At 37.7% G+C, this 25,808-nt stretch overlaps 1 long non-coding RNA gene across 1 annotated transcript in view; it reads right to left on the reverse strand.

The window, feature by feature from the left end:
* Window positions 1–1,820: 1,820 nt before the first annotated feature.
* The window catches only part of LOC116154662 (uncharacterized), a 50,950-nt gene continuing 26,962 nt past the window's right edge, over window positions 1,821–25,808 (reverse strand). The window contains exons 2-4 of the long non-coding RNA XR_010382479.1: window positions 18,991–19,083; window positions 17,724–17,836; window positions 1,821–2,055 (exon numbers count right to left, since the gene is read on the reverse strand). This is a non-coding gene — a long non-coding RNA (uncharacterized LOC116154662). The remainder of the gene's footprint in view (window positions 2,056–17,723; window positions 17,837–18,990; window positions 19,084–25,808) is intronic.

Consider the following 25,808-nt stretch of genomic DNA (forward strand, 5'->3'; position numbering starts at 1 on the left):
GAATATAAAAAATAAATTTGCATCCAACATCGCTGAAGAAAATTTTCAACCCAAATGCTGTCAGTGTGTCAGGGATTCCTTTGGAAAGAAGGAGTAAGAGATTGGCTGAAGCCAAGTGCTTGAGAATCAAATCTGTGGACCTAAATCTGCCTCCTGTGAAGTAAAGGAAGAGAAAATGGTAAACAAGGCAGAAATTCCCCAGAAGTCCTGCTATGGTCTGTAATGAAATGACCACTCCTATTGCCAGCTGCTTGGTGGCCATTCTGTCAAGTCCCAGGGAAGACACTCTTCTTCTGAGCTGGATATTCCTTTATGGAGGTACGAGGCACAGCGCCGTGTAGCATATCAATTAGCTTGCTTTGCTTTTACTTTTGGTGGAGATCCTGAAATTGAAATGGATAGTTCATTCAATATTCTTCACTTACTTTAGTTCCCCCTGAATGATAACTATTCCTCGTTCCTTCTTTTAACCAGGTGTCTGAGAGATGAACATGTAACAGTGAAAAGAGCTTTACAAAGTATGGCTCCCTATGCAGAAGTACTGCATGTAATGCCTTCTGTGCTCTTCATAACGTCATGCGAGGGCCAGTACTAGTATTTTCACTGAAAACATAAGGAGCACTTAGGCAGATCAGGCTTAATGATCTTTACAGATTTAAAACCCTTTCATAATACATGGAGATTAGATCCTTGCTAGATTGGTAAACTAATAGTGCATTTAAGCACAATGATATTTTTACAAATCTAGTTATTTATTTTTCTGTAAAGTACTGATGTATATTAATATTTTCCCATTCTTTTGTCATTTCACTTTTGGTTTGGTGGTGGTATGTTTTCAATATATTTATTGTAACGCATTTCCATTTATCTTTATATATTCAACATATGTCAGTGTCAATTATGGTTAAAATTGAAATATCTTTACAAAATATAGATACACTGATTGTAGTATAATTCTTGGGAACTGCTCCCTGTAAAATTGTATTTTTAAAATGCACTGTAAGCTTTCTGTTTTGGAAACAGAAACACTTTCTTGCTTTTATGAAAGAAGTGGAATGACTTCTATTAGCAGAATCACTGAAGACTGTGTCATACCCTGAACTAGGACACTTGAAACACCAATATGTGATGAAGTAGTGTGGTCTGGAAGATGAACATTACTAATTCACCTCACAAAATAATCTGTTAATTAGCAGGAAATTCAATGTATTAAGAGTAACTGAAGTTTTCTGAAACATTAATGTATCACATATTTAGCAAATACAAATACTAAGATATGATCTATTTTTCCTGTAGAAAATGAAATTGTAGAGTTTCAAAGATAAGAAATTTTATAAACCAGAACATAGGCCACGTTATACTTTCATATTGATAGCTGCTGTCTGAAAACCATTTTTGCATTTACCTTTGCTTTACATTTATCTTCTTGAATGTAATGGAAAATGGGCTGGCAAAAATCAACAAATGATCGATATTTTAATTAGGAAGCAATGTCTCCATTAAGCACTTTTTACACACAGAAGAAGAGAAAATGTTTTTATTCCAGCAGTTGTCATCGGCATACAGTACTTGTATAAAAGAGTCGATCATTCCTGTAAATTTATTCTAGATTTTATGAAACATAGAGATGGTATTGACACACCTGGATACCTCAAAAATGTACTCTCTGATTACTCTGCTGTAACCTGTTTACAGAGGCATTTCTGAATTACAATCATCAGTTATATTTAAAATCAGGTTTCATATTATTTGGATTAAACAGTTACAATCACTGTCATTAGGAAGCAATAGAAATTGAGGGCTGGTCTAGCATCCCCTTCTCCCTTTAATAGCTCCTTTTAGTTCTTGGATTTATCCTTTCTTACTGTTTTCCTATGGCAGTAGACCAATTTCAACATGAACAGTTCTTTTTTTCTGTATGATCACTTACCTAGTTTTCTGATACCCCTCATTTGTTGCAGATTCTTGCTCTAAGACTGAAATAGGAAATACTCGTTTCTCTTCCTCTGGTTGCCTGGAGAGTGGATTCAGTGTGCTGGTCACAGCAACCTGCTCCTGTGGCAGGAAGGGAGGAAGCTGGACTCCAAGATATGGGATGTGATGCTGTAACCTCCCCTCCCCTCCCTTCAGAATTGCAATTATCTTTTCACCTATAGTTTCAATGTGAGACAGGCTTGGGGACCTGAAAACATTTGTGAAAAAATTATTTCCCAGTTGCTAATTATCAAAAGACAATTAAAAGTTTGTAGTTATCTTCTCCAAGGAAGTATTGCAATTAAAGAAAAGCTCTTTTTTGCCTTGATCCTGGGAGGCAGACAGGAACTCAAATGGGAGCAGCAGTAAATCCTGAGGTGTGACACATGAAGACCTTTCAGGGAACTTCATGTGTCTTCTTGTATATTGTGCTCCCCTGAGAAGTGTTTCTACTCAAAATGAGTTGTTTCCTAGCGTTGAGACCACTGAACTGTGCCTTCCTTTAGGTTATGTGTAGGAATATGAAACAAAGCAAAGAACCTTACCAGGATTTCCAAAGAAGTAAAAGGAAGAACATGATGCAATAATTTATTTTGGACCATAGCACTTACATAGAAAGCATTGGGCATTTTTTGCTCAATTAATCATTTTCAGTTATTTGGAAATCTAGGTGATATGGAAAATTTCTAGCAGATTACACTTCATGAAGAGTGACTTTTTCCTTCTCCCAAGTTTGGTGATAGAACGTCTAAACAGAAGAATATCCACTTGTAATAACCTCCAATGAAAAAATTGAAAATGAATGTAGGTATGTATATATAGTTCTATACACCAGAAATTGACACATTGTAACTGACAGTACTTCAATTTAAAAAAAAAGAATATCCATTTATTGATGGAAATATATAGATGTGTTTCTCACCTATAAAAGCACTGAGATCAGATGGTTAAAAAGGCCAATTTTACAGTTTCTTGCCTATCACATAAGTCAGTGTTATCTCCTTACCTCAAGAGCAAAAGAGCATTTGCCAGCAATATAAGGCAAAATGAGGATCACCCAAATTAAGAATCAAAACTTTGATCTGTGTCATTGAGAAACAGGAGAAAGTTCCTTAAGTTTGAAAGGGCACATTGTCACATTTTGGTCCTGCAAGTCCTTGCCCATAGCCCAAAGCTGGGGGAGTCACATGTGACCATCAAATGTTGATATTATTAGAGAGACTGTCTTTTCTCCACTGTATTTTCTTGCCTCCTCTTTCATAGATTAATTGACCAGATTTATTTCAGGGTGTTTATTGTGTTCTGTTGATCTATATGTCTGTTTTTGTGCTAGTGCCAGGCTGATGTGATGAGTGCTGGTTTGTAGTACAGTTGGAAGTTTAGGAGTGTGTAACCTCCAACTTTGTTCTTTTTCTGAAGATTGCTTTGGCTGTTTAGGGTCATTTTAGATTCTATATAAATTTTAGCATAATTTGTTCTAGTTCTGTGGAACGTCATGGGTATTAAGGATTGCATTAAATCTGTACATTGCATCAGGTGGTATGGCAATTTTAACATTATTTCAATCCAAGAACATGACAGTCTTTCCATTTCTCTGTGTCATTTGTAAATTCTTTGATCAGTGTTTCAGTATTCAGAGTATAGGTGTTTCATCTCATTGCATTTTCATCTCATAAGTATTTTTGAGTAATTTTAAGTGGAATTGTTTTTTGCTTTTGCTTTCTGGTAATTTAATTTTAGCATATAGATGAGCAACAAATATTTGTATATTAATCTTGTATCCTAGATCTTTACTGAATTCATCATTGTTCTAATCCATTTTGGGTGGAGGCTTTAGGGTTTTCTATAGAATGTATCATGTCATCAGCAAATAATGACAGGTTTACTTTTCCCTTCCAATATGCATGCTTCTTATTTCCTGTTGATTTCTGATGTATGTGACTAGGACTTCCAATTATTTATTCCATAGAAGAAGTGAGAGTGAGCTTGTTGTATTGTTCCTGATTTAAAGAAATGATTTTCGCTTTTCACTGTTGAATTTTTCCTTAGCTGTGGGTTTTTAATAAGTGCGCTTTATTTTGTTGAGATATGTCCCTTGCATACCATCTTTGATGAGAATTGGATTTTTTTAAATCATAAATGCATGTTGAATTTTGTCAAATGCACTTTCTGCTTCTTTTGGAATGATCATGTGGTTTTTATCCTTCCTTTTGTTGATGCAGTGTGTCACATTGTTTGATTTGCAGATATTGAACCATCCTTGCACTTGTAGGTACACCCCCACTTGATCCTAGTGTATGACCTTTTTTATGTAATGTTGAACTGGACTTTGCTAATATTTTGTTGAGGATTTTTACATCTTATTCATCATAGCTATTGGCCTGTATTTTCTCTTTTGTGATGTCCTTTTCTGGTTTTGTTTCAGGGTAATGGTGGCCACATAGCGTTCATTTGGAAGTGTCCCATTCTCTGTGTAAGTTTTTGTAATAGTTTGAGAAGGAGTGGTATTAGCTTTTTTTGTATATTTGGTAGAATTCCCTTGTGAACTCATCTGGACTTTAGTATGTTGGAAAATTTTTGATTACTAATTCAATTTCTCTAAACGTGATCCCAAAGTTCATGTTTTTTCTTTCTTTCTGACTCAGTCTTGGTGAGTTGTATGTTTCTAGAAATATGTCCTTTTCTTCTAGGTTTTCCAATTTGTTGGCATATAACTGTTTGTAGTATTCTCTTTTGATGGTTTGTATCTCGGTAGTAACAATTGTTATTTCTCCTCTTTCATTTCTTATTTTGTTTAGTTGGATACCCTTTTTTTTCCCCTTGATGATGCTGGCTAAATGTTTCTCCATTTTGTTTATGTGTTCAAAAAAACAGCGCTTGGTTTTGTTCTTTATTTGTATTTTTTGTTGTTGTTGTTGTTCTGTAGTTCATTTATTTCCTCTGTGATTTTTGTTGTATTCCTGTTTCTGCTGATGTTGGGTCTTGATTTTTCCTCTTTTATTTTTGAATTCTTTTAGATGGCTATTTAAGTTATTTATTTGAGATTTTTTTTTGTTTTTTTATTTCATGAAGTATATCTTTATGTCTATAAACTTCCCTCTTACAACTGCTTTTGCTGTGTCCCGTAGATTTTGTAATGTTTGATTCCATTTTCATTTCCCATCAGATATTTTCTGATTTTCTCTTTGATTTCTTCATTGAGCCATTGTTTTCTCAGTAGTTGGCTGTTCAGTCTCCATGTTTGTGCACTTGCCATTTTTATTCCAATAATTCATTTCTAGTTTCATATCTTTGTGGTTGATAAAAATGCTTGATGTAATTCTATTCTCTGAAATTTGTTGAGAGTTGGTTTGTTGCCTTGCATGTAATCTATCCTGGAGAGGGTTCCATATGAACTTGAAAAGAATGTGTACCTTGTTGTTTTTTAATGGAATGTCTGGTAGATACCTATTAACTCCAACCAGTCTGTGTGTCATTTTAGGGCCCTCTTGCCATGTTGCTTTTCTGTCTGGATGATCTGTTTATTGATGTAAGTGAGGTGTTGCAGTCCCCTACTGTTGCTGTATAATTTTAAATTCTCCTTTATACAAATGGGCTGTTACAGTCCCCTACTGTTACTGTATTGTTTCAAATTCTCCTTATGTCTCTTAACATTTGATTTATATATTTAGGTGCTCCTATATAGGTGTATATAAATTAATAAGTGTAATTGTCCCTTTCAGTATTGATCCCTTTTTCATTATATAGTGCTTTTCTTTGTCCTTTCATATATCTTTTGTTTTAAAGTCTGTGTTGTCTGATATGAGTACTGCTACCACTATTTCCTTCATGTTTCCATCTTCATAATATTTATTTGTCCATCGCATCACTTTCCATCTTTGTGTGTCTCTAGCTCTGAGGTGTGTCTCTTGTAGGAGGCATATAGATGAGTCTATCCTTTTTAAATTTCTATCAACCATTCTTTCGCTTTTAATTGGAGCTTTTAGTCCATTGACACAGTGATTTTGGTTCGTTCTGTATCGACTGCCATTTTAACACTTGTTTTCCTATTATTTTTGTAGTTTTTCTGTATTCTTTTTTTTCAACTTTTTTTATTGAGATATAATTATTTTACAATTTTGTATCGAATTCCAGTTTAGAGCACTATTTTTCAGTTATACATGAACATATACATATATACATTGCCACTTTTTTTTTCTCTGTGAGCTACCACAAGATCTTGTATATATTTCCCTGTGCTATACAGTATAATCTTGTTTTTCTATTCTACATTTTGAAATCCCAGTCTGTCCCTTCCCACCCCCCGCCCTCTTGGCAACCACAAGTTTGTATTCTATGTCTATAAGTCTGTTTCTGTCTTGTATATATTTATTTATTTATTTTTTTAGATTCCACATATGAGCGAACTCATATGGTATTTTTCCTTCTCTTTCTGGCTTACTTTACTTAGAATGACATTCTCCAGGACCATCCATGGTGCTGCAAATGGCGTTATGTTGTTGAATTTTATGGCTAAATAGTATTGCATTGTATAAATATACCATGTCTTCTTTATCCAGTCATTTTTTTATGGCCATTTAGGCTGTTTCCATGTCTTGGCTATTGTAAATAGTGCTGCTATGAACACTGGGGTGCAGGTGTCATTTTGAAGTAGGGTTCCTTCTGGATGTATGTCCAGGAGCAGGATTCCTAGGTCATATGGTAAGTCTATTCCTAGTCTTTTGAGGAATCTCCATAATGTTTTCCACAGTGGCTGCACCAAACTGCATTCCCACCAGCAGTGTAGGAGGGTTCCCTTTTCTCCACAGCCTCTCCAGCATTTGTCATTTGTGGATTTTTGAATGATGGCCATTCTGACTGGTGTGAGGTGATACCTCATTGCAGTTTTGATTTGCATTTCTTTGATAATTAGTGATACTGAGTATTTTTTTTCATTTGCCTATTGATCATTTGTATTTCTTCCGTGGAGAATTGCTTGTTGAAGTCTGGCCCATTTTTGGATTGGGTTGATTATTTCTTTCTTATTAAGTCATGTGAGATGCTTATATAAGCCTTCATCAGTTTCATTTGCAAAAATTTCCTCACATTCTGTAGGTTGTCTTTTTGTTTTACTTATGATTTTCTTTGCTTTGTAGAAGCTTGTAAGTTTAATTAGGTCCCATTTATTTATTCCTGCTTTTATTTCTATTGCTTGAATAGATGGCCCTAGGAGAACATTTCTGAGATGTATGTGAGATAATGTTTTGCCTATATTTTCTTCTAGGAGGTTGATTGTATCTTGTCCTATTTTTAAGTCTTTGATCCATTTTGAATTTATTTATGTGTATGGTGTAAGGGAGTGTTCTAGCTTCACTGATTAAATACTGCTGGCCAGTTTTCCCAACACCATTTGCTGAAAGGACTGCCTTTATTCCATTGTATATTCTTGCCTCCTTTGTCAAATATTAGTTGACCAAAAGTATGTGGGTTTATTTCTGGGCTCTCTGTTCTGTTCCATTGGTCTATATGTCTGTTTTTGTACCAATACCATGCTATCTTGATGACTGTAGCTCTACAGTATTATATGAAGTCTGGGAGTTATTCCTCCAGCCTCTTTCTTTCTCTTCAGTAATGCTTTGGCAATTCTAGGTCTTTGATGGTTCCATATCAATTTTATTATGATTTGTTCAAGTTCTGTGAAATATGTCCTTGGTAATTTGATAGGGATTGCATTAAATCTGTAGATTGCCTTGGGCAATGTGACCATTTTAACAATATTGATTCCTCTCATCCAAGAGCATGGGATATCTTTCCATTTTTTAAAGTCTTCTTTAATTTCCTTCATCAATGGTTTATAGTTTTCTGTGTATAATTCTTTCACCTCCTTGGTTAGATTTATTCCTAGGTTTTTTATTACTTTGGGTGCTATTTTAAAGGGGATTGTTTCTTTGCTTTCTTTTTCTGTTGATTCATCGTTAGTGTAAAGAAATGCAACTGAATTTTGAACGTTAATCTTGTAACCTGCTACCTTGCTGAATTCTTTGATCAGCTCTAGTAGCTTTTGTGTGGACCTTTTAGGGTTTTCTATATATAGTAACATGTCATCAGCATATAATGACACTTTTACCTCTTCTTTTCCAATTTGGATCCCTTTTATTTCTTTCTCTTGCCTGACTGCTGTGGCTAGGACTTCCAGGACTATGTTGAATAGGAGTGGTGATAGTGGGCATCCTTGTCTTGTCCCAGATTTTAGTGGGAAGCTTTTGAGTTTTTCACCGTTGAGTACCACGCTGGCTATAGGTTTGTCGTGTATAGCTTTTATTGTGTTGAGATTCGTTCCTTCTATACCCACTTTGGTGAGAGTTTTTATCATAAATGGGTGTTGAATTTTATCAAATGCTTTTTCTGCATCTATTGAGATGATCATATGGTTTTTGTCCTTTCTCTTATTGATGTGATGTATTACATTGATTGATTTGCATATATTGAACCACCCTTGTTCCCTGCGATGAACCCCTCTTGGTCATGATGTATAATCTTTTTTATGTGCTGTTGGATTCTATTTGTTAATATTTTGGTGAGGATTTTTGCATCTATGTTCATCAGTGATATTGGCCTATAATTCTTTTTTTTGGTAGCGTCTTTTCCTGATTTTAGTATCAGGGTGATGGCTTCATAGAATAAGTTTGGGAGTATTCCCTCCTTTTCAATCTTCTGGAAGAGTTTGAGAAGAACTGATGTGAGTTCTTCTTTGTATGTTTGGTAGAATGCCCTGGTGAAGCCATCTGGTCCTGGACTTTTATTGTAGGGAAGTTTTTTATTGCTAATTCGATTTCATTTCTAGTGGTCAGTTTGTTCAAGTGGCCACTTTCTTCTTGGTTCAGTCTTGGTGGACTGTATGTTTCCAGAAAGTTGTCCATCTCCTCTAGGTTATCCATTTTGATTCCATATAGTTTTTCCTAATATTCTTATATGATATTCAGTACTTCTATGTTATTTGTTGTAATTTCTCCATTTTCCTTTCTTATTTTGCTTATTTGTGCTCTCCCTTTTTTCTTCTTTGTGAGTTTGGCTAGAGGATTGTCAATTTTATTTACTTTTTGAAAAAAACCAACTTTTGGTCTGATTGATATTTTTCTATGTTTTTTTTTAAACTCTATTTTGTTTATTTCTTCCCTGATCTTTATTATTTCCTTCCTTCTGTTGCCTTTTGGGGTTTTTTGCACTTCTTTTTCTAATTCTTTTTTAACTGGTGGGTTAGATTGTTTATTTGAGATTGTTCTTCTGTTTGGAGGAAGGCCTGTATTGCTATAAACTTCCCTCTTAGCACTGCCTTTGCTGCATCCCATAAGTTTTGTGTAGTTGTATTTTCATTTTCATTTGTCTCAAGGTATTTTTTAATTTCAACTTTGATTTGATCGTTGACCCATTGGTTTTTTAATAGCATGTTGCTTAATCTACATGGTTTCCTTTTTTTCTCCTATGTTTCTCTGTTGTTGAGTTCTAGTTTCATGGCATTGTGGTCAGTAAAGATGCTTGAGATGATTTCCAGCTTCTTAAAATTGTTGAGGTTTCTTTTGTGCCCAAATACATGATCAGTCCTAGAAAATGTTCCATGTGAGCTTGAAAAGAATGTATATCCTATTTTTGGGGGGTGTAATGCTCTGAAAATATCCACCAAATCTAATTATTCTAGTGTATTATTTAATTTCTCTGTTGCCTTATTTATTTTCTGTCTGGAAGATCTGTCTAGTGATGTTAATGTGGTGTTAAAATCTCCAACTATGATTGTACTCCCATCAATATCCCCCTTTATCTCTGTTAGTAATTGTTTTATGTACTTAGGTGCTTCTATGTTAGGTACATGTATATTAAGGAGTGTAATATCCTCATCTTGTATTACTCCTGTAGTCATTATAAAATGTCCCTCTTTATCTTCCTTTATGGCCTTTGTTTTAAAGTCTATTTTGTCTGAAATCAGTACTGCTACACCTGCTTTTTTGGTTTTTCCATTTGCATGGAATATCCTTTTTCATCCTTTTACTCTCAATCTATATGTGTCCTTGTCCCTAAAGTGGGTCTCTAGTATGCAGCATATTGAAGGTTCTTGCTTTATTATCCAGTCTTCCACTCTGTGTCTTTTGACTGGAGCATTTAGTCCATTAACATTTACAGTAATTAATGATAGATGTGTGTTTATTGACATTTTGAATTTATTTTTGCAGTTGACTTGGTATTTCCTCTTTGTTCCTTTCTTCTTTCTTTTGTGGTTTGGTAATTTTCCTTTGTATTATGATGGATTTTATTTAATTTTTGTGACTGCCGACAGGAGCAGCACAGAAGGAGGGCGCCAACGGAGGGCCTCTGGAAACAGCTCGCAAGCTGAACTTCCAAAGCAGGATGAAGACAGAAAGACTTCTCATTAAGAGCTCACAGTCTCCAGGAGAACACCCCTCCACCCCTTTTTTTAAATCTGTTTTTACCTGTTGTATTTTCTATTACCTTTATAATGTTTGCTTTTTAAACAATTATATATCCTCCCAGTTATAATCCCTTTTCTTGAAAGAGGAAAACATTAACCTGTCTCCTCAGCCATTACCCAGGCCCTTCTACAAATTATCAGGAAATCGATCAGCTGGAAGCCAGTATTCAAGGGCTAGTTGGAACAACTGTCTTTATTGAAAAATCTCCACAAAACTAGAAATGCAACTAGAAACAAATCAAGGCCCACTTAAATGTTCCAACCCCAAGCCCACCCCAATTCCACTCAAAATGCTTACAGGTATTATAAAAGATCAGGATATTGCAGCAAATTTTTCCTGTACTTACAAAGGGAAACAACTAAATAAAATCTACCCTACATCTTATGGTAATAGACAAAAATTCTCCAAAACTCCTAGGAGAAAACTTGCACATTCTATCTTTTTCCCTTCAAGTTATTGATCTTATCTTTTGAAATGTAAACACAGCCCACATTAACCCAGGTTAGCTCAGTCAGTAAAACCAGGAACTAAAGGGCAGGGGATAGAAAGAGGTCTCTTTAAACACAAATTGACAGGACTTTCTTTACTAAATTCAAAATCACAGCCCCCTTAAAACTGCATGTCTGAGGCTAAATGAGAACTTCAAAATCATCTCAACAAATAATAAAAGGCATTAGCTCCCTAGACAAAGCTGCCACGATCACCATTCCTATGCAACATAGTCTTGGAAGCCCTAGCCACAGCAATCAGGCAAGAGAGAGAAATAAAAGGGATCCATATTGGAGAAGAAGAGGTGAAAGTGTCACTATATGCTGATGACATGTTACTATACATAGAAAATGCTAAAAGATCCACACAAAACCTATTAGAGCTGATCGAAGAATTGAGCAAGGTAGCAGGTTACAAGATTAACGTTCAAAAATCATTTGCATTTATTTATACTAATGATGAATCAACAGAAAAATAAATTAAAGAAAAAAATCCCCATTAAAGTAGCACCCAAAGTAATAAAATACCTAGGAATAAATCTAACCAAGGAGGTGAAAGAATTATACACAGAAAACTATACACTGTAGACGAAGGAAATTAAAGAAGACTATAAAAAATGGAAAAATACCCCATGCTCCTGGATAAGAGGAATCAATATCGTGAAAATGGTCACACTGCCCAAGGCAATCTACAGATTTAATGCAATCCCTATCAAATTAAGAAGGACACATTTCACAGAACTAGAACAAATCATAATATTTATATGGAACCACAAAAGAACTAGAATTGCCAAAGCATTACTGAAGAGAAAGAAAGAGGCTGGAAGAATAACTCTCCCAGACTTCATATAATACTATAGAGCTACAGTCATCAAGACAGCATGGTATTGGTACAAAAACAGACATATAGACCAATGGAACAGAATAGAGAGCCCAGAAATAAACCCACATACTTTTGATCAACTAAACTTTGACAAAAGAGGCAAGAATATATAATAGAATAAAGGCAGTCCCTTCAGCAAATGGTGTTGGGAAAACCGGACAGCAGCATGTAAAGCAATGAAGCTAGAACACTCCCTTATACTATACACAAAAATCAACTCAAAATGGATCAAAGACTTAAACATAAGACAAGATACAATAAACCTCCTAGAAGAAAATATAGGCAAAACATTATCTGACATACATCTCAAAAATGTTCTCCTAGAACAGTCTTCTCAAGCAATAGAAATAAAAGCAAGAATCAACAAATGGGACCTAATGAAAATTACAAGCTTCTGCACAGCAAAGGAAACCATAAGTAAAACAAAAAGACAACCTACGGAATGGGAGAAAATTTTTGCAAATGAAACTGACAAAGGCTTGATCTCCAGAAAATATAAGCAGCTCATACGACTTAATAAGGAACAACCAAACAACCCAATTCAAAAATAGGCAGAAGATCTAAAAAGCAATTCTCCAAGGAAGAAATACAAATGATCAATAGGCACATGAAAAAATGCTCAATATCACTAATTATCAGAGAAATGCAAGTCAGAACTCCAATGAGGTATCACCTCACACCAGTCAGAATGGCCATCATTCAAAAATCCACAAATGACAAATGCTGGAGAGGCTGTAGAGAAAAGGGATCCCTCTTACACTGCTGGTGGTGCAGTCTGGTGCAGCCACTGTGGAAAACATTATGGAGATTCCTCAAAAGACTAGGAATAGACTTACCATATGACCCAGGAATCCCACTCCTGGGCATATATCCAGCAGGAACCAAAATGACACCTGCACCCCAATGTTCATAGCAGCACTATTTACAATAGCCAAGATATGGAAACAGCCTAAATGTTCATCACCAGATGACTGGATAAAGAAAATGTGGTACATTTATACAATGGAATACTACTCAGCAATAAAAACGGACAGCATAACGTCATTTGCAGCAACATGGATGCTCCTGGAGAATGTCATTGTAAGTGAAGTAAGCCAGAAAGAGAAAGTAAAATACCATATGAGATAGCTTATATGTGGAATCTAAAAACAAACAAACAATACAAACAAAACATAAATACAAAACAGAAGCAGACTCATAGACATACAGTACAAACTGTGGTTACCGAGGGGGCGGGGGTGGGAAGGGATAGACTGGGATTTCAAAATGTAGACTAGATAAACAAGATTATACTGTATAGCACAGGGAAATATATACAAGATCTTATGGTAGCTCACAGAGAAAAATATGTGACAATGAATATATACATGTTCATGTATAATTGAAAAATTGAGCTCTACACTGGAATTTGACACAACATTGTAAAATTATTATAAATCAATAAAAAATTTAAAAAAAAATAAAGTTAACTACTGAATTCTTATACACAACATTAAAACACCACTGTGATAATAACAAAATAATATTCTCAATACTTGTCATACACATATGTTCATGCAAAACAGGCATACTGCAACATTAGCAATTAGTACACTGGGCTTATATTACATAATATATGCTAGTATTAATGATATGTTAATCAAAATAACAATAATAAATATTTTAGTAATCTGAGACAAATCCAGTCATAAATAATAAGCATTTATATTGTTAAATAGATATGTGTGTGTGTATATATATATGTACATATAGAGTCCAATTCTCAAGAATTCACTTGTAAGAATAAAAGATTATTTCACATAATAATTTAATTCTTATTATATTTTTTAAAACAAGTATTTTTTCATGTATTGTTACATTATAAAATTATAAGAATCAAAGAAACTTCAGAAAGAGCACAGAATATGAGAAGTGTAAAATATGCTGGAAACCACTGATTTTGAAATAAGAGGTCCAGGTAAATACGTAATATTATAGACATTAACAAAAGGGAAATGTGACATCAAAAATGACAAAGCAAGGAACTCCAAATGTACTTCCCCGTATAAAGGAAGAAATGAACTCACAAAAACTGTCGGAATCAACTTTATAAAAACTGTGGAAATTAACAAAAGGATTCCAGCAACAGGAAGACACTTAACCAAGAAAAAGGCAGCTGACGCCATCCCTGTTCCTCATCTGCAGTGGCCTCGAAGATGGCAGCCCACAAGCTGCTACACGTTTCCAGGATCAGAGGTGACAGGACAGAACTTACAATTTGGCTCTTTTTGTTCTTTTGTTTTTTGACCTGCCTAATGTTTCCCTGAAGGACTGGCTCAAAGTGCTAGCGTTCATTGGCCTGATTCAAACCCACACCTGGGTGGAAGTGCCACAAGGAGGCTTTGTGGAAAACATTTAAAGGGGAATGTATTAGCCACGGCCACCTAGGACAATGCGTAACAACTGCGGCAAAGAACGGACAAGCCATAAACCCTGAGGCAAACACTGGGGAGTGAGCTGCCCTGGGAAATAGGCCTGTGAAAATCTCCCACACGTTCCATGGAATCAAGACAGACATGAGCTTGCTCAGGAATGGGAATATGCGAAACGACCTGAAAAGCCCCTAAGCCGCTACCTGCAGCTGACTATCAGATTCTATGCAAGCAGGAAGTGAAGGCTAAGGCAGGACTGTAAACTCTTGCTTAAGTTTTTAAGGCATTCTCCAGCACACAAATCTCATCCACAAAGACTGTAAGGTGTTTTGTTTTGCTTTGGGTTTCAGGTATTTAAGGATATCTGTCGAGTCACTTACTGACCAATAAGCAAACCAAGACTTCAGTGGCCACACAAGGCAGTGAAAAACATATTACACAAAATTAGTTGAGAGAAATAAACACACAACAGCAGTCAGAAGAAACAACAACAAAGTCTGTGGGTGGGGAAGGTGGATTATGATTTACAAACTCTCAACATATTCACAATATCCCTTTTTCTTAAACAAAAAGTTACAAAGCAGGCAAAGAAATAATAAAGTATGAATCATGCAGGAAATAAATAAATAGCATAAATTGTCCATAATGGAGCCCAAACTTCAGACTTACTAAACAAATACTTTATATCAATTATTTAAGCTAAAGGGAATAGACAAAGAATTAATGAAAATAAGGAAAACACTGTTTAAACAAATAGAGAATATCAATAAAGTGACAGAGATTATGAAGAGAAGCTAAACAGAAATTTTGGAGCTGAAAGGGAAAATTACGCAAATGAAAAATTCCCTAGAGAGGTCCAACATCAGGTCTCATCAGGTAGAAGAGAGAATCAGCAAACCTGGAGGTACATCAGTCAAATTACCCAGAGGAAGGAGCAGACAAAAAAAGAAAGAATGAAAGACAAATTCACATGAAAGCCAAAAAGTATGTATGGAAAACTTAAACTATGCTATAGAGAAACCAAGGTACCTTATATAACAAATTACAGCCAATCAGTTTAATTACATTTCTGGTATAAAGACAGTAAGTTAATAACAAAAATATATTCAAGATATATGATATTCCCCATTTAAAAAATCCAAACTGATTTAAAAGAAAAAGTATGAGTTAATAAGCAGGTATTATTTAAGCAAAACAAATGTAAAAGGAATAACTGTGACTATTAAATGTTCACAAAATTCTACAAGTTATAGACATTTTGAGGAAACTGCTGCTGAGCTGTAACCCTCAACACTCAAGAACGAAATCTTGCAAAATGTATAAAACAGTATTCATTCCTCCATCCAATTAACCCACTAATAACAGCTATAACAGTAAAAACATTATTAGTGTGACCAAGAAAACGTAGTCAATGATTATATAAATCAAAGAAAATTCATTTATAATACCAGATGGTAGCAAGAATGTCTGAAACAGAATCAACAGGGTACAAATCAATTTTAACATAGGCGTCACGTAACTTCATCAACTCCCCCAAAGGATGCATCAAAATCATCTTTGTGAACAATGAACAATGCCACACATGTGGAATGAACCCTGTTGTGAGAAGAGTAGTTTGGTCAATGGTCTCACTGATACGGGGTTATGAACTTGGCAATTTTCTCCCTAAAATAAATCCCTATGCTTGACATAGCCTCAAATCAAAGAGGATGATTGTTAATAGACATAATTAACATTGCCACACTGCCCTTGACAGAGAGCCCAGTGATGATCCACAGAAACCAGAAGGACATCTGGAACCATCTGTATCACATTCCTGCGATACTTTCTATCTCAGCATCCTGGAACACGCTGGCCACACTACTGACTTACTTCAGGGGACACTTCTCTACGCGGCAGTGTGATGCTGTGACACCGGAATCAGAGTTCTAAATTCAGAATTTTCTTTTTCTCAGTAAAACTCCTTGTCGGAGAGTTCACCAAAAGATGTGTAGCACCTAAAGGGTGGGCTCTCACAGCAGAAAACAGGATAAAATTTCAGACACCCAGTAGGTGTATTTCAAAAGCATATTTCAGAGAAAAAAATCACACGACCTCAAAAAAAAAAAAAAAGGAAATCAGCGAGAGCCAAAGTTTTTCCTTGTTCCCATATTAAGTAGCCACAGAAAAAGGGAGAAAAAGAAAAGAAATGAGAGCAAAGCCAGGGGGTCAGATATTGTGGGATGCTGAAATGGGCCCTGGGCCTGCCTGCACACCCCAGGCCGTGCCTGAGATGTGGTTCCCATGAAGGACTGGCAATCAAAGAAAGGTTCTCTCTGCCCACTGTGTTTATACTACTGGTGAGTAACAACCTCCAAAGATTCATGCTATTCCCATTATGCACGATCCTGGAGGCAAAAGCAGAAATGAAGAAATGGCTGAGGCACATGAACAGGCAGAGAGGGCTTGAGGCAGGCCCAGGCACTGGCCTGGGGCCCCAGATGTGATGGAAGGGCAGCCAATGATCTCCATCCGAAAAACCGTCTCTGGCTACACAAAATGGGGATGGAAGCTGGAGAAGGACAGGAGCTGGGACCAGGGAGACCTCGGCTGTGATGCGTGTGGATGGAGAATTGAGTATAGAATGAGAGGTCAACCCCGCAAAGTCAAATACAAAAAAAGACCACAGAGGGCAGGTGACAGAATGTGAGTCATGATGAAGGCTCTGACTTTGTCTCTGCAACAGCCCAAATGCCACTGGGGATGGGAGGAACATTTCAGACACAGGAAGAAGAGAGAGAGGTGAGGAGAGCTGACAGAAATAAAGTTTTGTTTTCCCAAGGACCTCTCACATATAGGAAGACTTTCCTAAAACACACCTGAGGAAGTCATCACCTCTTTGCCATCTGAGTTCTTACTTGTTTTCATACTTTTATATACCCCCGCACATCGGATTTTTTTCCCCGTTATTCTCACCTCACTCTTCAGAGGCCAGGGGTCTTCCCCTTTTTCCAAAATGAAAATAATATTCACCTCAGAAAGACAGATTCTTGCTTAAATGAAAAAGGTGACTGATGTGCTGTGGCTTTTCCATAATACACTCCAGCCCTTTGTTCAGATGGGAAGGAAGTTACGGATGGGAGAGAGTAATACATCACAAATTTGTTCAATGACTGTCTCCTTCCAAATCCTAAAGGAATATTGCAAATATGCAGACATGTAGCTCTCTTCCAAGAACTACTACATCAGAAGTGCAGGAGGACAGCCAGCCTGATATTTTATAGTTTTGCCATAAGCTTTTGGGCTTACTCAACTTCCAGAACCACCATTACCTAGCATGAAGGGGGCAGGTTATCTGAAGAAAGGGGAACTGTAAACTCCAGAATCTCCATTAGAAATCTTTTCATTTCTGAATCACCATGGCTTCAATCTTAGTCAAGTACCTCAGCAGTTCCCAAGAGACTCAAGATAAAATGCAAAGATACCCAGGGGCAGATCCCAACTTCTGTGGGGAAGTGATCCTCACCCAGGGAGGCCAGGTTCCTGCAGGTCTCCAACATCACGTCCCTCTGAGCAGGGTCCAGGCACTCCCACTCCTCCTGGGAGAGTTCAATGGCCACATCCCTGAATGTCATCGTTCTGGAAATGAAAACACATTTCACCAAGATGCCACCAGAAGAGTGCTTATCTTCACACAGAACGAGAAGAGGAGAGAGGTGTTGGTGTCCATCCCTAGGGGAGGCAGAGCACAGCTAATGTCTTCAGGAATGACAGAGTCCACAGTCACTTCAAAGAAAGGTGAGCACTGAAAACATGGGATAATGATAATTACAAGAACAAGTTAAAGTTCCCAAACACAATGTATTTCTCTCATGTTTTATAAGCATTACCTCCTATAACAACATAGCATCTGATTTTTTCCCACCTTATAGAGGACCCAACTCTGCTAGTCAACAGCTACTAAACGGCAAAACCATCACCTGAGCCAGGTGGTCCAGCTTTAGAATGGAACCTACAGCAGCACACATTTAAGTTAACAGATAACAACATTAAAAGTACGAGGACACAGTTGTTTCCTAACTTAGCAAACATGACACATTTTCAGCACAGGCTGAAAATACAGAACTCCTGGAAAGGCCAATATGTACGTGTACACACACACATACATACAAGGAGGTACAATCTTCTACTCAAAACTCATTAACATGGCAGGATAGGAAAAGACTTAAGAACATGCAAAGCATCTAAGACATACTTTTAATTTTAAAATAAATACAAGTCTTCTTTATGAAATGATGACGTCGCTGATAGACACCACGGGCCCCCGCTCACTTTCACAAGTGTGCGCCTACAAACATGCACGCGGAACTCAGAGGAATTAAAACGTGCCAGTGTCCAAAAAACGTTTTTTGAATGTGTCTTCATTTTCTATTATCTCTTACTTGTGCATTTCAACCTTTTTGGTACAGTGAACATGTATAATTTATACTAAACTTAATTAAGATGGTCAACATTATTCTATAGGAGCCTAGTAATTTAAAAAGCACTTCAAACTTTGAAAAACTATGTATTAAAATATTTACCTTTAATCACCATTATTACATATAGGGAGTATAAATACAAAATAGAAGTTGTGTGGTGATGGGAGAATATTGAGGGAAGGCCCTGGGGTGAGTTCAAGCCAACCTGTCAGGCAGGATACTTGAGGGTGAGAGATTATCAAGTCCACACGGCCTCAGACCTTCAGTCCAGGATGGAGAGCACTGAACAAGAAACTAAGGATGTGATTTTACCTGAGAAACAGTCATTCCTGACTGCTTGTTCTTCCCTCTTCTTCCTCTTCAAGGCATCTTTCTCAGGTAACATTCAGTCTTGAGACGTCAATCCTGAAAGTCAAAATACGCTGCTTAATGCTTAGAATCAACACACCCCTTCGTGTACCACAACCACACACACACACAGGGGAGACCTCACTACATGGAACAGACAGACCTCTGCTGCGCACTGTCCCAGGAGGGACTCAGGATGGGAAACACCTACAGGGAAACTAACAAGTAAGGTTTCTGACCCCCTGTCTTCAGAACTCACCCTCCCGGTTAGAGCCACACACATGTTGCATCAGTGGGGACTTATGAAGGACTGGCCCGTGTCTTCAAGTCACAGACCCAGCCCTGACCAAAAGCCATGCAGAGGACAGCTCCTCTCACCTCTCTCTAGGTTAGGGGCTGGTTTCTGCCCTCAGAAACAGATGAGCCAGAGCCCTAGTCTTCAGAGCTGAACATTTTCACAGAAGGGACAAAAGGGGCTTGAGGGGAACATCTACTTTGTAACTCACAGCTCACTAATTCAACACACCACACAAAGGGAAGAAAAGAAGCTGCTAAATACTAGACTAACTCACTAAACTAGGATCATTGATGTCCTGACCAAGTGTATACTGAAATGGTCTCCAATTATTTACTGAGTACCCAAAAATGTTCCAAAATAGGACAAATAGGAGAAAGAATGCAGGCCTTATAATCTGAACTAGATACAATATATTTAATAGGGAAAACAATCTGGGACTTTTATTTAATCTAATGACTTCTGGCATCAAAATATTTTAAAATATGAGACTATCTCATATTTAGAATAGAATGATAAGAGCTGGTTTATTATATGTCACCAAAGCTTATTGCAGAAGTTAATGATTTATAGAAAAGCAGGAATTCAGTATACTATCATTTATCTCAATATGCTTTTAAAAATAGTGAATTAAATGTAAGAGGAGTAGAAAGAAAAGTGTACATTCATTAAAAGAAAAACCAACAGTTTTAATATTCCTTTAAAAAGCATAAGGTAGTGACACATTCAGTCATTTGTCCCAGTTCTCCTCCCTCACAGCATCCCCAGAGAAGAAGGTGACCCACTGACACAAGTCTCCCCTCGCTGCCTGAAGAAAGGCTGCAAATGGAAACTATTCTATGAGGCAAATAATTATAGAATACACAAGTCTTATAAACCGGAGTTCTGCAATTCTCATCTGTAAAATTAAAAAGGATTAAGCTAAATTTAAACTAAATAGATTATAAAACCAGAAGTAAGTTTATCACAACTTATTCAGCCATATTCCATCGCCCCATCGCTCATCCAGAATTAGATTTTCCTTCTTTCACTCCACTGTCTTTCTGTTAATCTGTATCCTTTTCCTCCTCTCCATTGTTTTTCCTTTTGTTTCCTCCCTCACCTCCCCTGCTCTCTCTCCTTTTCTGTCTTCCTTTCCTTATACCTCTTTGCACAAGTCTTGAAACCTATCTCAACCTATCTCCTATTTCTCCCTCTCCCCAGTCTGTTTCCAATCTCCATATATATCTGCCCCAACCCCCATTTCTGTGTGCCTTCTGCTCTCCAATACATCATCTTTCCTGTTACATCCCGTCTGCCACGACTCACTGACCCCCGCAGCTGGCTAGGCTCTCTCAGTGCTGTTTCTCACTCTGCCATCCCTAATCCTTCCTTCTGTCCCTGCATCCTGCTCCCACAACTCTTTTTCTCCTAACCACTCTCTCTGTCTGAAATGCCTTGACTTTTTTGTCCCACACTTCTACCAACAAAGGGCCCCTTTCCCTGTTTTGCTCCCCTTCCTCTTTCTGGAGCTCCTCCCTTTCCTGTACATTTCTCTATTTTCCCCTCTTGCTACTTTCCTGAGTTATTTTATTCTCTTTCATTTGGTCTCTTTGCAAGCCCCTCCTCCATCCTCTATTTTGCCTTCTCTTTATGGGCTGCCTCACTGATCTTTTCCCCCCTTTCCCTTTTCTATTTCTCCTCATTCTCCCTCTGTCTCTTTCTCCTGATCTTACTTACTCCCTAGTCCTGCTTTTCTGGCCTCCCCATTTACAATCAAGTCCACAAAGCTCCTGATCACTGGGTGGGGGAGGTGACACTCTAGGGACACTCCAAGGTTTTCAGTCCTAAATCGCACCCTACTGAAAAGTGTGCTCTTCTGGGACACTGATACAGGAAAAATGAATGTAGGGTGAGAGGATCGCCAGGTTCCAGGCCTCAGTTGAGTCCCTGGTGTGTTCCCCACCAAGTGTGGGTCCTTGGCTTCTTGCAGGAAAGAATTCAAGAGTGAGCCACAGTTTGAGAAAAGGTAGATTTATTTGGAGAGATACATACTCCATAGAATGCAGGCTGTTTAAGAAGCAAGAGAAAGGCCATGACGTGTGTGTGTAGGTGGGAGTGCTGTTTAAAGTAAAAGTAGAGACGCTCCATAGACAGAGTGCAGGTCCTCTTACTCATAAGGGTGAGTTGCCACCAGGTGTGAAGGTTGTTAGTTTTTATGGGCTTGGTGGCTTCATATGCTAACAAGTGGGAGAATTATTCCAACTACTTAGGGGAAGGGACTGGAATTCCCTGGAATTGGGCCACCACCCACTTTTTGACCTTTTAAGGTTAGCCTCGGAACTGTCAGGGCACCTACAGGAGTCTTATTTATCTATATTACATGAGCACATAATGAAGCCCAAGGTCTACTGGAAGTCAGATCTCCCATCGGCAAAATGGGTGAGCATGGGCCAGAGGCCCAAAGAGTCTGAATCTATCCCAAAAGTCCATCTCCCAAGACTTTATAAAGCGTGGAGTGGGAGGGGAGGTCAGAGAAGTGATTGAAGCAGGGAAACAACAGGGCAGGAGGGTCTAATGGCCCGAGGCCTAAAGTCCATAGGCGGGAAATCCTCAGAAAGATTTTACTCAAAAACCAAAGCGGACCCTCGACCCAGCAGCCATGAGCTCAGGCTTCAGGACGTCTCACCCCAACGCTGGCACTTACCGAAGGTAGGAGGTGCGGGTGCAGGAGTTTTAACGTCCGTAGCAATCCCAAGACCCCAGCGTGTAGGACTGAGATGGTCAGGTTTAAACTTAAGACCGAAACTCACAGACACCCGCCAACCTTAGCCCCGGGTGAGCCACTTCCGGTGTGCCAGACGCTGCGCGTGCCCGCCCCTTCCGGGACCTGCTGAGGGCGGGGCCTAGGTCAAGCGCTTCCGGAAGTGGGCGTGAATAGTGTCCGGGCCTGAGCTGGGAAGCGGGGGCGGGGCCAGGCCAAGGGAGGGGCATGGCGGGGGCGGGGAAAGGTCGAGAAATGGACAACCCCCCCCCCCCCCCCCCCGCTCCCTAAAGGCATGTTTTTTTGTTTCCTTTATTTGCTTCTGAGTTTGGATCAGTTGAATTTTTTACGTGTGTGGACAGCCGGGCTGCTCCTTGCCTATTTTAAGTTCATGTTTCAATTTAAGGTAAAAACATAGGAGTTATGTGGGCTCTTCTTGCAAGCTATTTACACTTTAAAAGAACATCGCTAAGCTGTTGGCAGCATGTTTCTCAGCTCTAAGCCCCTACATTGTCATAAGCCATGACTCCAGAGTACCTAGGGTCTGTTTTGATTAGACTGGAATTCAAAATTTCCCAAACCTATCAAAAATATGTAAATTATATGTATATTTGCAATGGTTCTATATCCATTCCTCTGACTGAATGCATGTCATTTATGAAAAACTTATAAGAGTGGTACACAAGATAAACTGAGCTTTTGCTCCTAATTAAACATTATCCATATAAATGATAATAGAAAAGTGATGTGCTTATATAGTCAATATATATTCAATTCTATCTTTATAAATGTTTGTCTTAGACGAGTCTACAGCCTATGCATTATTTAAAACTGTGCAAAAAGAATCTGCAGATGATGCATAAACTATTTAGAATGTGTTGGAACCCAGAGCAGGCTGCCACAAAATATGCCTCAATAGCATATTGGTTATTTTGAATTAAAGTACTTGACAAACAACCAATCCAAGGGGGACAATTTGACCCTTTCCTGAATGGAGAAAATAAATTCCCCATCTGAAAGATTCCCTCCCTGTAACAGGAAGTTCAAAAACATCATCATCTCTACAGATAGGGAATTTAGAACCAGGAAGCCTCTATGAACAGATCTTGTTTCTTCTTAAATAATTTATTTCTGAAGCCAACTTTCCTTTTTTGTTTTTTTACTAAGTAAGCCATCAAATCCAAGTTTCTTTGTCCTGTCAATTCTTCTCAAATTTCTTGCTACTTGTTTATGAGAGATAAAAGCTGCCTGCTTTTGCTACCTCTTAGGTCCTGTTTCTAGGAGACATCTCTGGTTACAACTTAAATTCTTTTTTCCTGTCACTCTGTCTTGTGTCAGTTTTATTATTAGACCATCCACAAGAAATCAAGAGAAGTAGAAGGAAAAATTTCCACTCCCCAACATTTGGTGAGGTAGCAAGGGGACTGGCTGTGTGATTTTCTGCCCTCAGACAACTCTAAGAGTTCCAAGGACACCAAAGACCTGCAGGAGATTAAGATTTCTTGCCCTGTCAGGCTCCTAGATCCCTGCCCACTGGGTCTGTTGGAAGGAAAAGTGGTAAGAGTCCCTTTTCTACCTCTCTAAATTTAGATTAGCATGATAAAATATTTTGTAGCTAGTCCTTAGGACATAGTGACTCTGGTTTTGGTAAATGAGTACTCAGGCTTTTAACTGATCTTTTCCTACCAGAGATGGTCAGTTTTTCTTTGCCTCTGTCTGTTGGGTCATGATGGTTCAGAACTGCAGGCAGAGACCCTTTATAGAGTCCTGCAGATGGACTTGCCTCACAGACTGGTAAATTAACCATTCTCATAAGATTGGCAACAATATACACCTACTTGACTGTGGATTTCTTATTTACAAGCACGAGGTATTTTTGCTTTTCGGTTTCTTGACTTGGTCTACAATTTTAGAGCTTGGCTTTATGACCAGAATTCTCTCTGGTCTCTGTCATCTGGAATGTGCACTTATGGGGGGCATCTGGTGGTCAGATGAACAGACTGGGGTTCCAAGACACAAAGTCCTAAGAACCACTGTCTTTGACAGCCATTCCAGAATCAAGGGAATGTTCTCAAGGGCTCCCAGTCCATAAGGAGCATCTGTCTTACCAACCTGCAATGCACTGATAGCGCTGGAAAAGCCCCATTCCAGCAGTGCCTCCCCAGTGCCACAGATTAGCGTGTCTAGGACTAAAGGCATCTCACTGCCTCCTGGGCAGCTGACACATTGTTTTCACTACACCATTCTTAACTATAACAATTCAGTACTATTACTTTTTAGACTAATTCTGACAGTGAACTTTCTAGATCTTTTAAGGCTTACATCATCTCTTTTGAGATACCTATTTGTATATTTGATAAGCTATTAAAAAGGCATTTTTTTTGAGTTACTATGTGAAAGTAATATAACATCCCACTTGTTCATGAACAGACAGGAATCCTTAATGTACTTTTTTTTAGGGGTGAGATACTGTTTACTCAGACAGGGATCCTTTAAATTGGGTGTATTTAACAAGAAAAATGATAGCTTTCATTATAAACACCTGTCATATTGGAACAAAAGAAAGGACAAAACTGCCTTATGGAATCCCTTATTAAGGTGAAAGAACAGAAATTAGACATAAAATATATATCAAACTTAAACTCTCCTTCTTAGACAAAGAAACATTACCATCACCTTGGCAATTATCCACCCCCCCCAACAGTAAACAGGAAATAGATCACCTAGAAGTCAGTACTCAAGGGCTGATAGAAACAACTCTCTTAGTTTTAAAAATCTCCAGAAAACTAGAAATGCACTCCAGACGCAAGACATGGCCCACTTTTCTGTACCAATTCCAAAACCTCTCCTATTCCACTCAAAATGTGTACAGATATTTTAAAGGATCAGGATATTGTGGCAAAATTGTACTGTACTTAAGAAGGAAAAAATTGAATAATAAATCCTCTAACACTTATGACAGTAGATAAAAATATTCCAAAAACTCCTGAGAAAAAACAGATTTTCTTTCCTTGCCCTGTAAAGTTTTATATCTTATTCAGTCTTTGAAATGTAAACCCAGCTCACATTAACCCAGCTTATTTCAATCAGTAGAACCTGAAACTAGGGTGAAAAAAAGAGAGAGAGAGAGACAGAGAGAAAATGACACCACTTTAATCAGAAAATCATAGCAGAAGGACTTTTTCCCCAAACTCCAACTCACAGCCTCTTTAAAGTTGTGTGACAAGGTCAAATATAGATCTTAAAAGTCTTCTGAACAAATAACAAGACATTAGCTGTCTGAGCGAGCACAACTAAACTTCAAGTTATTATTTATGAACTAGTGAGTTTTGTACTGTACCTGATTCATGAGTAAAGTTTAAAATTAAAACTCTGAGATTAAGTATATTTGGGTCAATTAGTAAACATGGCTTGAGACTTAGTGAAGAATTGTACTATGTGGTAGCATGTTTCCAGAAATTATGAAATGCTAATCCAGTTCACAATAGTATATTTCTTTATTTTCACTATAAAAAAATTGACATCTCCAATGATTAAGAATTCTTGGTAATAAAGATGGTTACAGCTACTAGAAATAATAAAGAAAGTAGGATGTGTCTAGGGATTAAAAAGAGGTTAAGGTACTGAGATTTTTTTCAAGGAAATTAAAAATCTATTTTGTCCTACAGCTCTTACTTCATGTAAAATGGACATAGAATATTGTAAAAGGTTTGTAAAAAAAACAAAAAGAAATTTTAGAGAAGT

Source organism: Camelus dromedarius, chromosome 9 (genome assembly GCF_036321535.1).
Source record: "Camelus dromedarius isolate mCamDro1 chromosome 9, mCamDro1.pat, whole genome shotgun sequence".
Lineage (NCBI taxonomy): Eukaryota > Metazoa > Chordata > Mammalia > Artiodactyla > Camelidae > Camelus > Camelus dromedarius.